The sequence below is a fragment of the Molothrus ater genome, chromosome 4 (genome assembly GCF_012460135.2).
Source record: "Molothrus ater isolate BHLD 08-10-18 breed brown headed cowbird chromosome 4, BPBGC_Mater_1.1, whole genome shotgun sequence".
Classification (NCBI taxonomy): domain Eukaryota; kingdom Metazoa; phylum Chordata; class Aves; order Passeriformes; family Icteridae; genus Molothrus; species Molothrus ater.
Window position 1 is genome coordinate 19,614,871 of NC_050481.2, and position 14,409 is coordinate 19,629,279.

General features: G+C 42.8%; 1 protein-coding gene across 1 annotated transcript in view; it reads left to right on the forward strand.

Moving 5' to 3' along the window:
- The first annotated feature begins 7,069 nt into the window (after nucleotides 1-7,069).
- Nucleotides 7,070-14,409, forward strand: part of CCSER1 (coiled-coil serine rich protein 1) — a 614,942-nt gene continuing 607,602 nt past the window's right edge. The window contains exon 1 of the mRNA XM_036382606.1: nucleotides 7,070-7,267. The gene's annotated coding sequence lies outside the window, so the exon portion shown is untranslated. The remainder of the gene's footprint in view (nucleotides 7,268-14,409) is intronic.

Here is a 14,409-nt window from a genome sequence, read left to right on the forward strand (position 1 = left end):
TGTGCTTTAGGGACCTGAGCCAAAGTATGAGCCTGTTCAAATATTCAGTGCATGAGGCAACACTCAGCATTTCTATATTTGGGGAAGTGTGCAGATTTTTTTCTCATACTGACTATGGTGGAGCTATACATCATGGGTGCTTGTGATGTTCATAAAAATAATACTGTGTAATAATAGAGTGTGCCATAGAGTAATAAATATCCTTTAGGATGTAAGACAAAGCCTAATAAATTCATTAAGCAGACTAGATTTCCAGCCTCTAGCAGCAGACCTTGCACTTAAATCAAAATCACAACATGCATTTGTCTTTGATAGAGACTTGGAAAGAGACTTTAAAATGAGATGTCTGAATAAAGAAAATGCCCTTGCTTTCATAAATACCAAGTATGAATCTCGGCATAATAGACACGAATGTGGAAATGGAGGCATCTTAGCATGTCTTTGTGTCTCAGTTTGATTGCACATTGTGAGGCCTGGTGGCTCAATGCCTTCTCTCCTCGAGCCTTGTGATCACACCAGCCAGGGTAGTGGCTGATGAAGCAAACCCATCCCTGCTGTAATAGAAACCTGAAGTGAAATGCAAGGCACTAACCTCTTCTAGACTTTGGTGCCAAGTTGGATATTTCCATGCAAATGCTGCTCTGTAAAAATGCAATCTCACATTTACGTAGACCTGCCTGAGACTGCATCATGAGTGGCAGCAAATACCAAGTCAGGGTGGTGCTGTGGGAAGGACGATGACAACAGGCTGAGAAAGTGTTTTTGTTGGGGTTTTTTTGTTTGGTTTTTTTTTTGTTTTTGTTTTTTTTTTTTTTTTTTGTTTGTCTTTTTTTCTCTAACACCAGTTCAGGAAGGGTCTGCCAATTCAATACTCTCAGTTCTTTTAGTCCTGTAAGTCCATTCTCTAGCTGCAGCCTCAGACAGGGCACAGGAATGTGCACTTTGATTATTCAGACACACCATAGTGCAATGGTTCATAGATAATCTGCCTACTGGATAAAAAAATTATAAGTTTTGGTTAAGTCTAAAAAGTTTTAATTTTAACTTGGGCATATCTTTATTGTTGTATTGCCATTTGAGGTCTGCCACAGGTTGGTTTGTGTGACTACTAAAGATGTAAAAATTCTGGTTTTTCCTGTGCTTGGGGAAATACGGAGCTGGTGTTTTATGCAAAGACTAAATCCTTTGCCTCCCTGAAAAAGCAATGGTGGCCATCCAGGTTCAGCTGTCCAAATTCTTGCCAGTGTGACCACTGCATGGTAGAACCCAGAAATTATTGTCCATTTATTTCTAGTCAGTTTTTCAGGTAGATCCCTATTCCTGAACACCTAGCTGAAAGGCTGTGTGGAAGAACATCAGTCACTGAATGAGCTTATACATTTTTCTGGGTGTTGCCAAGATGCTGATTATTGATCATACAAGCCAGTTGAATAGAATAGAATTCATGACATGTTCTTATGAGTTTGGTATTAATTCTTTGACCGATATTTGAAGGCTTTGTAGGCATTATTACCAGGAGAAAAATTTATTTTTTTAATTTAACTATCTGAAGGATTAGATAAACAAATGTTTTCTCTTCTGTGAAGTCTGCATCAGTTGATAGGCACATGAAGAATATGGGTATTTCAGGGGAGAAGTTAAAAGTACAGCTGTAGAAGTGAAAAGGAGAATTTCAGAAGGTAGTGCTGGAAAGCTGGCTTTGCTCTGCATGGGGGGATGGTACTGAGAAAATCCTGTGGTGTGGAGTGTCTGTAACAGCTGCAACAGTAGACTGAGGGCCCTGAAGCCCATCTGTGCTGGAAGCCTTTCCAGTAACTGATCTTTTAGGTGTTATTCCATATAATATATGTGTGCAATTTATGTGTTTTGGTGTATTAATGTTAACAGCTGGATAGTCTACATTCTTCTGCATAATCTCAGATGATGTCTACCTCTCTTTTTTGGTTCTTGTCTCTGGTCTTTTGTCTGCAAACAGAAGTTGCTGCTCACTTAATACATGAGGAAAACTTTAATAATTCCATACAAACTGAATAACTTGAGGTGCTATTTTGGCCCAAGGCAAGGCGAATTAATGAGACTTAAATGCAGAATTTGCTCAGCCCTCCCAGGTTCCCTGATACTGAAGAAAGCTCCTGCTGTGATGATGTATTGGAGTCACGGATACCATAAAATGCAGCACATATTACTCTTTTTTTAATCCTCTATTTTCTGGTACAGAATACCATGCTCAGACTATGTTTTCAATGCTAGCACTCAATCTATTACAAATAGAAATACAATTTTCTCTTTCAGCAGATTTCCTTCCTTTTCCTATTTTGTACAATGGATAAATAACAAGGCTGGAAAGAATGCTTGTCAACTTCAATTTTGCTAAACATGCAAATGTTTAAAAATAATCTATATAAAAAATCCCTAGACAAACCAGAATATTTCCACAAGTTAAGTAAGATTACAGAGATGAACAGATAATTTACAAATAAACCCTGGTAGCCTGCAGAACCAAAATATTTTGTTATGGGGATCCTCCAAGTGGAAGAGGTTAGAATGAGAGGTAACACCTCATTGAGACTTCCGTTGTTCAAACAAAAAGGCATGAAAACACACAAGGCAGCCATTGGAGGCTTTTATTAGCTGTTGTTTGTGAAAGTACAATGCTCAAGTCCTTTGGAGTCCTTCAGGTTAATGTATCCATGTGGAGCTTTGGGGATTACAATGGAGAACCAGAAGTTTGCTTGCCTGCTTCAGGATTAGACTCTAAACCAGTGTGCACAGATTTTACTGGGGAAATAGGCCTCCAAGTTGGAAGCATTTTATTCTTTAGCAAGACAGTTTTGCCAGTGAAACACTGAACTAAATAAACAAAACTTCATTCTCCAGTTATGGCATGTTTCTCTATGGGCATGTAAACAAACTTTACCACTAATCTAAATTAGATGAATATCAGAGCTGACAAGATTTTTATGCTTTTGATTATACTGATAACAGCAAAGCAAGTAACTTGCATATTGACAGTGTTTGAAATCAGATTAACCAGATAAATATATTCACAAAGCTGGTTTGTTAGAGAGAAATCTTCTGGTGCTCTTCTGATATTCATTGGCATCACAATTTCCAGCGATGAGCAATGATAATATCTGCATCAACTGTTTGAAAGGAAATGATGAAGCCAAAATAGATGAGGTGTTCTAACAGACTAAAAGAGAAAAGTGCAGGTGTGGGGATTGATCCTTTTTTAGTGCCAAACTGGAGATTTTTCATCAAGGATAGTATCGTGTCAGTTATCTCACCACTGGGAGTCAAATAACATTTCTTTGTTCAGTTTATTAAACTGAATTTTGAAGTGTAAGGGAGCATTTATCTTTTTGAATGAATAGAAATTCTGTATTTCTAGTTGTAATGGTTCTTTCTGGCTTCAGTAGTGAAGGTGGTTATAGCTCTAGAAAGTGGTGTCATTTTTGCCATTGGAGCTGAGGGAGCCAAGAGACAGAGTATAAATCAATTTACAGCCTGTTTAAAAGTAGGGAACAAAATGCATGAACCTTAACTCAAAAACTGCTTCAGATGATTTTTTTTTATGATTAACTAAAGTGGACTTCAACCTCCTTGAGGTTTCAGTGTTAGCATGATAAAATTCATAACTTTTAACAAACTGTCTGGTTTCAGTATTTATTCAATGCATTACACATGGAACTATACAGCAAGGGGAAGGTCACTCGATTAATCCTTGCTCCAAAGGTGTAAGTGGATATGATCATATGCAATACAAAACGAATAGATATTGATCAGTGTGACAATGCTTCACTGAACAGATGTCTCCTGAAAGGAGAGTGGAAGCAGTTTGGTACTGGAGGCTTTCTTTGTCCCCTCCTCTGATGGTAAGGTGAAGCAGGACCTGGCCAGAGCACTCCATGCTCACTATGGTATGACAACTACCCCAAGCCAACCTGGCTCAAACAGTACTGTAAGAGAAAAACATTTAGTGAAGTCTGTACATCCCCTGGATGTCCCAAGATGTCCCAGTGTATCCCAGTGCCATGGTAAGGTTCTCCCAGCCTGTGGTCATGAGTCACTGCTGGGCATACTTAGCCCCTCCAGCATACCAGTCTTCCAAAACTGGCTCCTTTCAGGGTCATAAAATGCTCCTACAAAACCAGAAATTAATCTGTTTTATCCCCAAGGGCTGTTTATAGCTCTGGCCAGACCCAAAATTCATGCAGTTAGGAAGACAACCACTGCATATCTGGTGAATTGAATAAGACAGACTAGTGATTCTCTGTGCCCTGAGACTTGTGTAGAGAATAAAGAGATGCTTGTTTGGTCAAGGGCTGAGACCTTCAAGAAGGTCGCACAGGGATACATGCTCAACCCTGATGGACATAGCTTTTGAAACCAATTTGATCTCACATGTCTCAGCTTCCCCCATGCCTGCCTATGCTGGATCCATACATGTGGAAACCGAACCACAAAGGGATAAAAGTATGAAAAACATTAACCCCTCTGATTTTTGAAAGGAGACAGCATCAAGCACGAGGATAATGTGAAATCCTTGGTCAGGCGATGAGGAATGAATGCCGACAGAAAGGATACAGAGAGCAAGGAAATCGGACATATCAGGTCATATCATGACTTGCATGACGTATCTCAGTGAATGAGAATGTCTTGATCCTGGTGAATGTGCACTTCTGAATCTGAAATTTCCTTTTAAGGCTTTGTTCTGGAAGCAAAACCTAATGAAGATTTTGGTGAAACACGGTATGATAGCCTCAAAGAGAGGCCTTCTGCTGAAGTCACCAGGGCCACACCAGTAGGAAACTGGAGGGAAAAAGAGAATTAGGTTACATGTGCCTGGGGAGATCTGAGGTGTGGTGACCACAAGTGTTCCTCCTCCAGTAACTCCCATAGCTATCTGCTGAGGCCTCAGGTAGCAAACATACTGCAGCACAGGTATTGCTCAATGCTTAAGCTTATGACCATGTTTAGGCCTTTTTTTGTCCCTCCTAATCCCTAGAATTTGGAAATGGTGACATTTTTCCATACAACCTGTAGCTGCTGTCTCTGTTTGTCTGTCTGTGTCACTGGACTAATCAAAGCCTTGACAGCTTCACTGGAAGCATCACTTGTGAGTGTGTCTGGAAATTCTAGTTAATCACAGGGGCTTTTTTGCCCTTTCAGGGCAATGGCAGGAAAGAAAACTGATAGAAACCAGAGAGCTTGAGTTAATCATTGTGGTTAACTCTGTGAATCTTCTGCTTGAATACAAGGATGAAGGAGGGTAGGGAGATGGAGCCCAAAAATCATGCAAGGTTCTTAGGAGATAGCTGATTCAGCAAAACACAGATTTCTCAGCCTCTACAGTCAAGGCTGACTCAGCTTAGCACAGTGGCTAAGTAGGCCCATAATTTTACTTGTGACAAATACCCTCCTCTTCATTGAGACGACTCATGCCCTTGCAGTTGCTTAACTACTTTGTGGGTTGTGAACCACCTCTCAGTCAAGTCATCTAGTTACTGCATGCTCGCCTTTGAAATTCCCACATTGTGAAGGTAGGTACTTCCAATAATGAACACTCTTGGGGCTGTGTCACATGAGATCTTTTGCCTTTTAAATGCAGATGACAGGTTACTAAAAATGTTTCTCTCCACATAGCATTTTTTTGCAGTGCTGCTATGTGCTGCATATGCCTGTAAAAATTTTATTTATGCCTGTAAAATATTTTATCTGGTTTAGGTTTATTGTCTGGCCCAAAAAGAAAAAGAAATTGATTTGGTTATCACATTTCATTGAACAATCCTGTGAACATGTTAAACAGATTGACAGTTATATTTAAATATAATTAGGTATGGTGAACTTGCTAGCTTAGTTTTGTAAGACTTGTTTAGTTTTGTAAAGACATAAGTGTTCAATTTCTTGTTACTTTCATGCCAAGTATGACACTGACCTCTGCACTGTGACAGAATTCTTATTCAGAATTTCAGTGGAACCTCGTTGTTGCTGTTAAGTTGTACCTGTATTTTTGTCAAAATCTGTTTTACTCAAAATTCTTCAAAACTCTGACTCCATTCTGGATCTGTATCTTTCTGTAGCCTAATAGTTGAAAGTTCTTTGGGCTGCAGTTGCAGCATAAGCACAGATGTTACAAACGAACAGACTTTAATCTTGTTCAGACTGAAGTCTATGTGTTTCTTCAGTGCAAGGAGTTTTACGTGTGTTATTTTTTGGTATGAGAGAATAGGCCACATAACTGCAGCCTGTCACTTTTGAGTCTTCACTCATTGTACTCAATTGTTCTTAATGAGGCAAGGTAGCTCATTTTGGTGGGTGATACAGGAGAGATCCTGTATAAATTGGCAAAAAACTCAGTCATATTCCTTAAGTATTAGTCACAGAGAACACGGCTATTTCTCTGCTTTACCTTATCTCTCTGAATTGAATAAAGAACTTAGATGTAATGAATTAAACGCCATGTATTTGACCTCTGCCCTTGCCCGATATTCCAGGGAAGTCATTCCTGCTCCTAGACCGGTGCAGCCCAGACCTGTCCTTGGTGTGGAGCTGCTTCTTCAACGTCGTTTCCTTATTCCCTCCCTAGGACCAGCAATGCACCGGGCTGGCCACGGAGCAACCGGGAAATAATGACAAAACACATCTCTGGAAAAAAGGACGAGGAGGTGAAATCAGAGGGCTCCGCCGTCCTTCGGGAAAGGGAAAAATACGTATAGATCCCTGAGCAGATGGTGAGTGTAAACACACCGGAGGGAGCGGAGTTCCTCCCCGGGGGGAACTCGGACTTTCTCCTCTCGGCCGGGGGAGCTGCTCCGCCCGGGGACACACGGATACGGACAGACACGGGGAAGCGCACACACACAGCCGCACAGAGAACACGCTCTGTATCATCCCTTGCACACACACACAGAGACCGAGGAGGCCCCGCTCCGCGGAACCCGCGCCCCGCACCGGCACACGGGTGAAGCGCCGCCCCGGCCCGCCCCCGCATCCCTCCCTCCTCTCCTGCCGCCCTCCCTCCTCCCCGCCCGCCGCGCACACACACACGCACACACACACACACCGGCCGCAACATGACGGGCGGGCGGACGGACTGACAGACCGGGGCACCGCCGCTCCGCACGGATTATTCTCCCCGCGCCGGGGCGACGCGGCGGAGCAGCGACCCAGCGGGGCGGGGGCGGTGCCGCGCCGCGCTGCCAGGAGGGTCCCAGCCCCCGCCGGCGAACGGCGAGCGCGTCGGGCGCTGGAGGAGCCCGGCCAGGTAACGCGTCCCTGCCGGGAGGGCGGTATCGCTGGGCAGAACCGGGCCAGGCCGCGGGGCGCCGCCGGGTCCCGGGCGTGCGGGTGCCCCGGGGCGGCGGGACCGTGTCGCCCCGCTCGGCAGGTGCCGAGGTGATCCGGCGGGTGTCGCCCCGGGGCGCGGGCGGGCCCCCCTGCCTTGGCCTCGCCTTCCCCGCCCGCGGGGCGGCGGCCGCCGGGCGCCCTGCGCCGACCCGCGGCGCGGCTGCGGCGGTGGGGGCGGCGGAGGATCGGGGCTGCCGGTGCCGCAGCTCCGCGCTGATCCCCGGCAGCCGCGCTCCGGGAGCGCCGGGGATTTGCGAGGGCGGCGCGGGGACAGCGGCACCAGCGGCTTTGTGGAGGGGCGGCCGCAGGTGTCCCCCGGGGCTGGCCCGGCCCGGGGCAGCGGCAGTGCCGCCGGGGTGGCCTGGGGGCAGCGCGGGGCTCGTCGGTCCCGGCCTGCGGGGGGCACGGCGCGGGCAGCCGGTGCCCCGCTGGCCGTCGCTCCGGCCTCGCTGCTGCAGGTGACGGGGAAGAAATCCCATCATTTTTTTGTTTATTTTTTGGCGTTTCTTCTTTCCGTTTCCCCCCCTCTCCCTCCGTGTGTGTGTGTTAAGCAATCTGCGATTAACCAGAAAAAACGCCAAGAAGTGGTTTCAGAACCAGTGGGAGTGGGTAGGGCCCGGCCACTGGCGGTCACGTGTGACCTTTGCCATGGATTTGGAGGCAGGAGCTGGAGGATGCTGCATGTGCTTTCCAAAATCGCATGGCAAGCTTAAAAAGTGGAGCAGATGGTGATGGTAGTGCTTATTATGGAAGAGGTTCATGGAAATCCTTTATTTCCTGTAGACAGTTTTTGTTTTGCTCCTCCTAGCTAAAGAGATTGACTTTTGGCAAGGAAGGGATGTTGCTGCAAGTTGCCTTGCAAAGGAACGAGGTTATTTTGCTCTTCCACAGAGAAGGGATCCCCCCTCCCTCCGAGCTTTATGTCTCTGTTTCTCCTTTGGGATTGACAGCAGTAAGTGTCTTGGCATAGACAAACTGCAGTATGCTTTATTTTCTTATTGCACACCTTTATAGTTGAACGTAACTAGAAAGGAGACTGAGAGTATTCTCTTATCCCTCTTCTGTGCCAGATGTGTTTTTCTATCTAGTATATATTGCACTTGAAGTGTTAAAGTCTCAGGGGGCACGGAGGTGGGGATGTGAGGCAAGGTCTGCTAGGTACTTCAAACAATTCTCCTTGCTCATACTTAAGAAGGAGAGAAAGGAACATGTTGTAAAAGCAGCTGAGGAATATATAAAAGTGAAATATTAATGAACTGAAAAAGCTCAGATAGCAAAGACGTTGTGCCTAATCATTCAGGAGTGTTCTTGTCCTCTTTACAACTTTTCATTGCATGTGTTCCTATACTACAAATGCAGTTAGTATAAAGGATGGTAACAGTTGTATTTATTTAGCTGGAAGCAGTAGTAGTACATTTTGGGATTTTTTTGGCATTAGTGATCATCTCTGGAGTAGCTTCCTTTTTAGCTGTGATTTTTGAGGCTGCTGTAAGAAAGGGAATTAGTACAGAAGCAGTAAAAAATACTTCAAGAATGTTTTCTTGGAAATGTAAATGGGAAGGTCTGACTCAGCCGTGGAATAACCCAGAGGAAGAAATAGTCTTGGAAAGTCCTCTTAGAGACTTCATGATGACAGCATTATTAATCTCTTGCATCCCAGAGATCAATGTCCCAAAAACAGGCAGCACTGTCTGAGGAGAAGGTAATAATACACAACTGTCCAGGGTCTGCTGAAAGTGAGACATAGAAGCAAGGGGTATTTTCTGCCAACTGAAGTTCCTTTACCTCTTTGAGTCTGGAGTGCAGTGGTCCCTGTAGTTTAACTTCCCCAGTTTGGCTTGGAAGGAAACTGAAGTGCAGCAGCTTTCTGCCATAGTTTGATGAGGGAATTTAGTTCAGTGGGAAAGTCAGCCTGCAGGGTGAAGTCTTGTAACCCTGGCTGTCATCCTCGACAGGACATTTTGGAGTAGCTGGTGGCTTGAGTGAGGCCTGCCTTCTGGAGAGCTTGGTGCAGGCCTCAGTAGGGCAGCAGATAAAGGGAGCTGGACCAGGAGGATGAGCTGGGACAGCACACAGGGCATGTACCATGTCTGACTTACACAAGTTAATGTTTGTTTTTTAAGTCTATTAGTCACAGAAGATGCTGAAGAAGCATCTTGTATCCTCAGGTCTGTGCATGTGGTTGTGATCGTGAGAGCACGATCTCTTGTGCTGCATAAGCTGTGTGTGGTTGCACTTCTCCTTTTTCATTCAAACCTAATGTCACAGGAGCCTTTGAAGTTGACATTGAAGAAATATTTGGCAGTGTTTTGGAGCGTTTTTTTTTGCTTGAGTGTTTTATAAACTGAAAGAGAGAGGTAGAGAAGGTGCTCTGTTGGGAAAAATTCCCACTCTTCCATGAAAGTTCGACCATGGCTTTGTTGGATTAGCCCGTCTGGAGTACTAGAAAGAATAATGGCCACTGTGTATTTTTTATGATGTTGGGAATTACACAGGTACAAGTAAGTTATTGAGAAAAGCATTTTGTTAAATTAAACTCAATGATAGTTTTTAAAAATCATAATTCTACCTGCATATTCTAGATCCATGATACTTTCATAGTGTTTAATTGGATTGTTTACACTGCAATTTTGGAGGCCTCCTATAAAAGGAGACCTCCTTTTACCTATTTACCTTCCCTTGAGGCAAGGGAAGAAGTGAATGTTGCACTGTTGTTTTTCTGAGGTTGATTGACTAAAGCGTGACATGAAGTAACATTGATGTGTCAGTAAACATATCAATGGAAAAGAAGGCCTATGAACACTTAGTTAAATTAAATAGCTACCAGCTTTTTGTGGTGAGGAGCTGAACTACATCTTCTATCTTCTAAGAAGTTACTCTTTGTTGGAAGTTTCAGTGCCTCAGGTCTTCCCCTTGAGGACAGTTTTGCTGCAGTTGGAGGGGCTCATCATCAGGTGGGAGGAGGGAAACAGAAGGAAATACACACATAAATAATGGCAAATGGGGGCTGGGTTTTTCTGAAAAGTGACTGTAGTTTCTTCAGGTTTTTTTCCTCAATATTGTCTTTATTTGGCAGTTTTCTGCAGCGACAGTAAACTGGGTTACCTTGATCAAGTGAATATGTTTTTGTATTGGACTTCAGCTATGGAGTGTACTGGCTGTATGAGATGCCATGTAAAATAACAGAACTTGAAAGTACCTAAATGCACATTGCCATTTGTACTGGTAAGATTTCATATATACTCCTGTGCTTTAGCAAGGGCCTGTAACTTGTATGGAAGATGCAGCTGTATATTTTACAGGCATCAATATTAAACCCCTGTAGCTGTTTGGTAGTTAAATATGTGGCTACTTTTACTTGCTGCTTCTTGACTTGTTTTCACTGCGCTGCATAGTGGGCTATGTTGGTTAGATAACACAAACTCACTCCATGACTGAAGGCTGTAGTATCATTTGGCTGTTGTATGGCAGTGAGATGATAGTAATAATAATAGTAGTAGTAATAATGCTTTCTATGAAGTCTGCTGCCTTTACCTGAAATGTGACTGTCTGACAGAGGATAGGTGGTTTATAGCAAGGGAAAGGAAGCTACAGGTAGGCAATAAGTAAAAGTAGTAAAGTCCTGGATGTGAAAGAAGCAAGATTTTTATTAAATGTGCACTGTAGTCTTGTTGCCTATGTTTTGTAACTCTGCACAAAAAGTAAAACCACACTGTTAAGAGGGATTACCAGATCTATGCTGATAGTTTTGTATCCAAACACTGTGTGTTGCCTATACTTGGTGCTATGATTTTGCCCTGATTATTGCTCTGAAGGCCCACGTGAGTGTTGAGGTATGGACTTGGAGTTCTTTTCCTCATACTAGGGACATTGAAGCAGTGATGTGTGGAAGTCACACAGCTGATTTGCGATAAAGACAGTCGAACTGGAATATGCATCCCAAGTCCCACAGTCTTATCTTAATGGATTAATTGTATTTATATAGTTTGTTTGATAACCTGGCATAGATGTGGAAACTTGTTACAGTTCCAGTTACAGGACTGTGTGTAAAGTTATGCAGCATTTTCTCAATAAAGACTAATTACTATCAGGTGATTTATTTTTTTCAGTCTAGGCAAAAGAGCTTTTCCTGGATTATTTTTTTTTTGTTGTTAGCTTTGAGAGAAAGCAGTTCTGCACTCATAGAATGTAATGATGCTTTTACATTATTTAAGGAAATACCACTTAATTTTTTATAATGCTCTAGCATATCAGGAATTTGAGATCTGGCTCAGTCAGTAATGCTTCTGAGGATCACAGCTGTTTTCCAGTGTGAAGAACCAGTTGTGACAGACTGGTAGGAAGCTTTTAAAAACACTCCTTTATAAATTTTGGTAGTGCAAATCACTGCTTCTGAAAGTATATTGTTTGGCTCTAGTGCATATCCAACTGTGACTTTTTTTGCTTATTTCATGCTTGTTTTTGGGCTCCTTTACTGATCCTAGTTTCATGTGCCATGTTTATGTGATCTCTTTAAACATTTTAATAAGAAAATAACAGCTCTAAGTGATGTACTGGTTTTGTATAGTACTGTTGGATTTAAATTTGGGTGGGGATACAGAAGTATTCAACAGGTTTCTCATCAGCTTGTTGCTTGTGGCATAGTCCAAACCTTGTAATTTACCTAAGAACCAATGACATCTGTTCAGATGTCACCTGCCAATGATGTTAAACTGTCACTGGGTGCCATGCCAGCCAAATCTCACACTGAGAGAAAGATGGAGTCACCCAGTACCTCCAAAGTATGGTCAGAGAGGTATGCTGTGCTCAGGTGGCAAGCTCTGCCTACTCTGCCAATATCCAAATGTGCCAGCAGTTTGTGCTTTGTATTTTGTTCTGTGGGCTAGGTACTAATTCAAAATTCTAGAGTGTCTTCTACCTTTAACTTAGTGCAGTGCCAATTTGTGGGGCTGTTTTTCAGAACTACACTGCCTCATTTATTTATTAATTTACAGTGTTTTTTCTTAATTTTTTTTTACTAAATGACTGGTGAGGAGAGAGGACAAGAGCCAGGTTTTACCATCTATTCTTGAAGAAGTTTTGGCCAGTGGCAGAATTGCTGCTGATTTGAATAGAAGCCTTGGTAACTGTTTTGTCAGGTTTCATGACTTTAAAATATGCTGGCTAGATTCTTGATGACCAACTCAACATGTTGTGGCACAGAGGCAATGGAAATAGAGTAGCAGTCCTGCCAAAAGTAGATTGCCTTTCATTTTTTTTTATTAGTGGTCACCATACATATTTATTCTGTGCAAGAATATTTATTTCATTGTTAACACAGAAGCTCTAAATAAGAATGCAGTGTATATATTGGAGGGATGAAAATGCTAAGAAGCTAATTTTATTTGAAGTGTTCAGAAACATTAATAAACTGCCTTGGAAAGCAATTTCTGCAATAATATATGCATTTTTTTTTGTCTTGATTTTGCTGAAGGGAGGTAAGTAGGAGAAAATGGCAATAAGGAAAATGATGTGGCTTTCTCCATATTTATTTCCATTAAAGGGATGCTGCAAGATGATGTATGTTCTTTCACATTCATTGAGACCTCTCAAATACCTTGAGTGCAGATCATGCCTTCAGCTGTGAGTGTAAGGTATCAATTGTGCTTGAAGTGACATGTTAAGCTTTTAATATTGCTTGATCCTTAAACTGAGTATGTTTTAAGTTGGGCTGCCCAGCATCTGCAGGAAATGGCACGTCCACGTTGATATCATGCATCATACATTAGGTTCAATTTGCATGCTGAAGCACAAACACTGTGGTATAACAGAATCATAGGATCATTAAGGTTGGAAATTACCTGCAAGGTCGAGTCCAACCTCTTATCAAATACCAGCGTGCCCAATAAACCATATCACAAAGTGCCGCGTTTCATTTTCCCCAGAGACTGGGACTCCACCACTTTCCTGGGTAGACTGTTCCAATGCTTTACCGCTCTTCCAGTGAAGAAGTTTTTCCTAATGAGGTTGTTTTTCCTAATATCCAGTCTGAACTTGGTGCAACTTCAGGCTGTCTCCCTTTGTCCTGCTGATAGTTGCCTGGGGGAAGAGGCTGACCCACAGCCTTGGGGTTCCTGAGCCACAAGCCTCATTTCAGGTAGTTTTGGAGAGTGATAAGGCCTCCCTTGAGACTCATTTTCTCCAGCCTGTAGAACCCTCAGCCTCTCCTCATAGGGTGTATGTTCCAGACCCTTTCCTTGTTGCATGACTACTTGGCTATTTGGAAAAAAACCCAGCCAGCAGGTCAGGCACGCCTGCATGTCCTCCAGAGGCAGCCTTTGGAAGCATTCCAGTTGTTTTCTTCTGTTAGAGGTTACTGAACTGTCAGGGATCCTGGGCTGCAAGAGCCATGTAGGAATCTCCTGTTCTCTTCTGGTTTTGCTGTTTCCCTATTAAGAGTAGATGTAGTAGAAGGAAGCTGATAGCAGGCTCTGCATCTCTGTGAATAGCAAAGTAAAATGGTTTTGTGGTACATGAATTTAAATTTTGAATTATGTGAATATGTAGTGTTTTGTAGCTAGTTACTACAGAGGTTACACTGTGAGTAGGACATTCAAGCATCCTAATTTGTTATGGTTTTGAACCTGTTTTTTCAATGTAGTGGCTGTGAGCTCAGAGAGAAATGTTGGCCCCATAGCCCAGTGGCAAAACTGCTACTGTTTTTAATGAGGCCTTAATTATACCCTTAAATAATATTTTAATGCATGTCTGTTTGCTTTTGTACGTTTATTTCTTTTCAAGGACTGATTTTCAAAAGTTACTGAGCTTGTACTGTTTTGATGGTTTTTGTTACATCATTAAATTCTTAGTACTTCTAAAAATTAGATTATAAGAATTTTTTTACAATAAGTAAGTTCAAAAGAATTGGAATTTTAGGATGTTTAAGACTGCAAATACAATAGATGTGAATAGGTTCAGTGCCTGAAAATAAACTTCTTTGTACCTGTAGGTACCTGTTCTATACTAATGGTGATTATGCAAGGGGACAACACAATGCATTTAGAGTTTTTATCAAGTCCA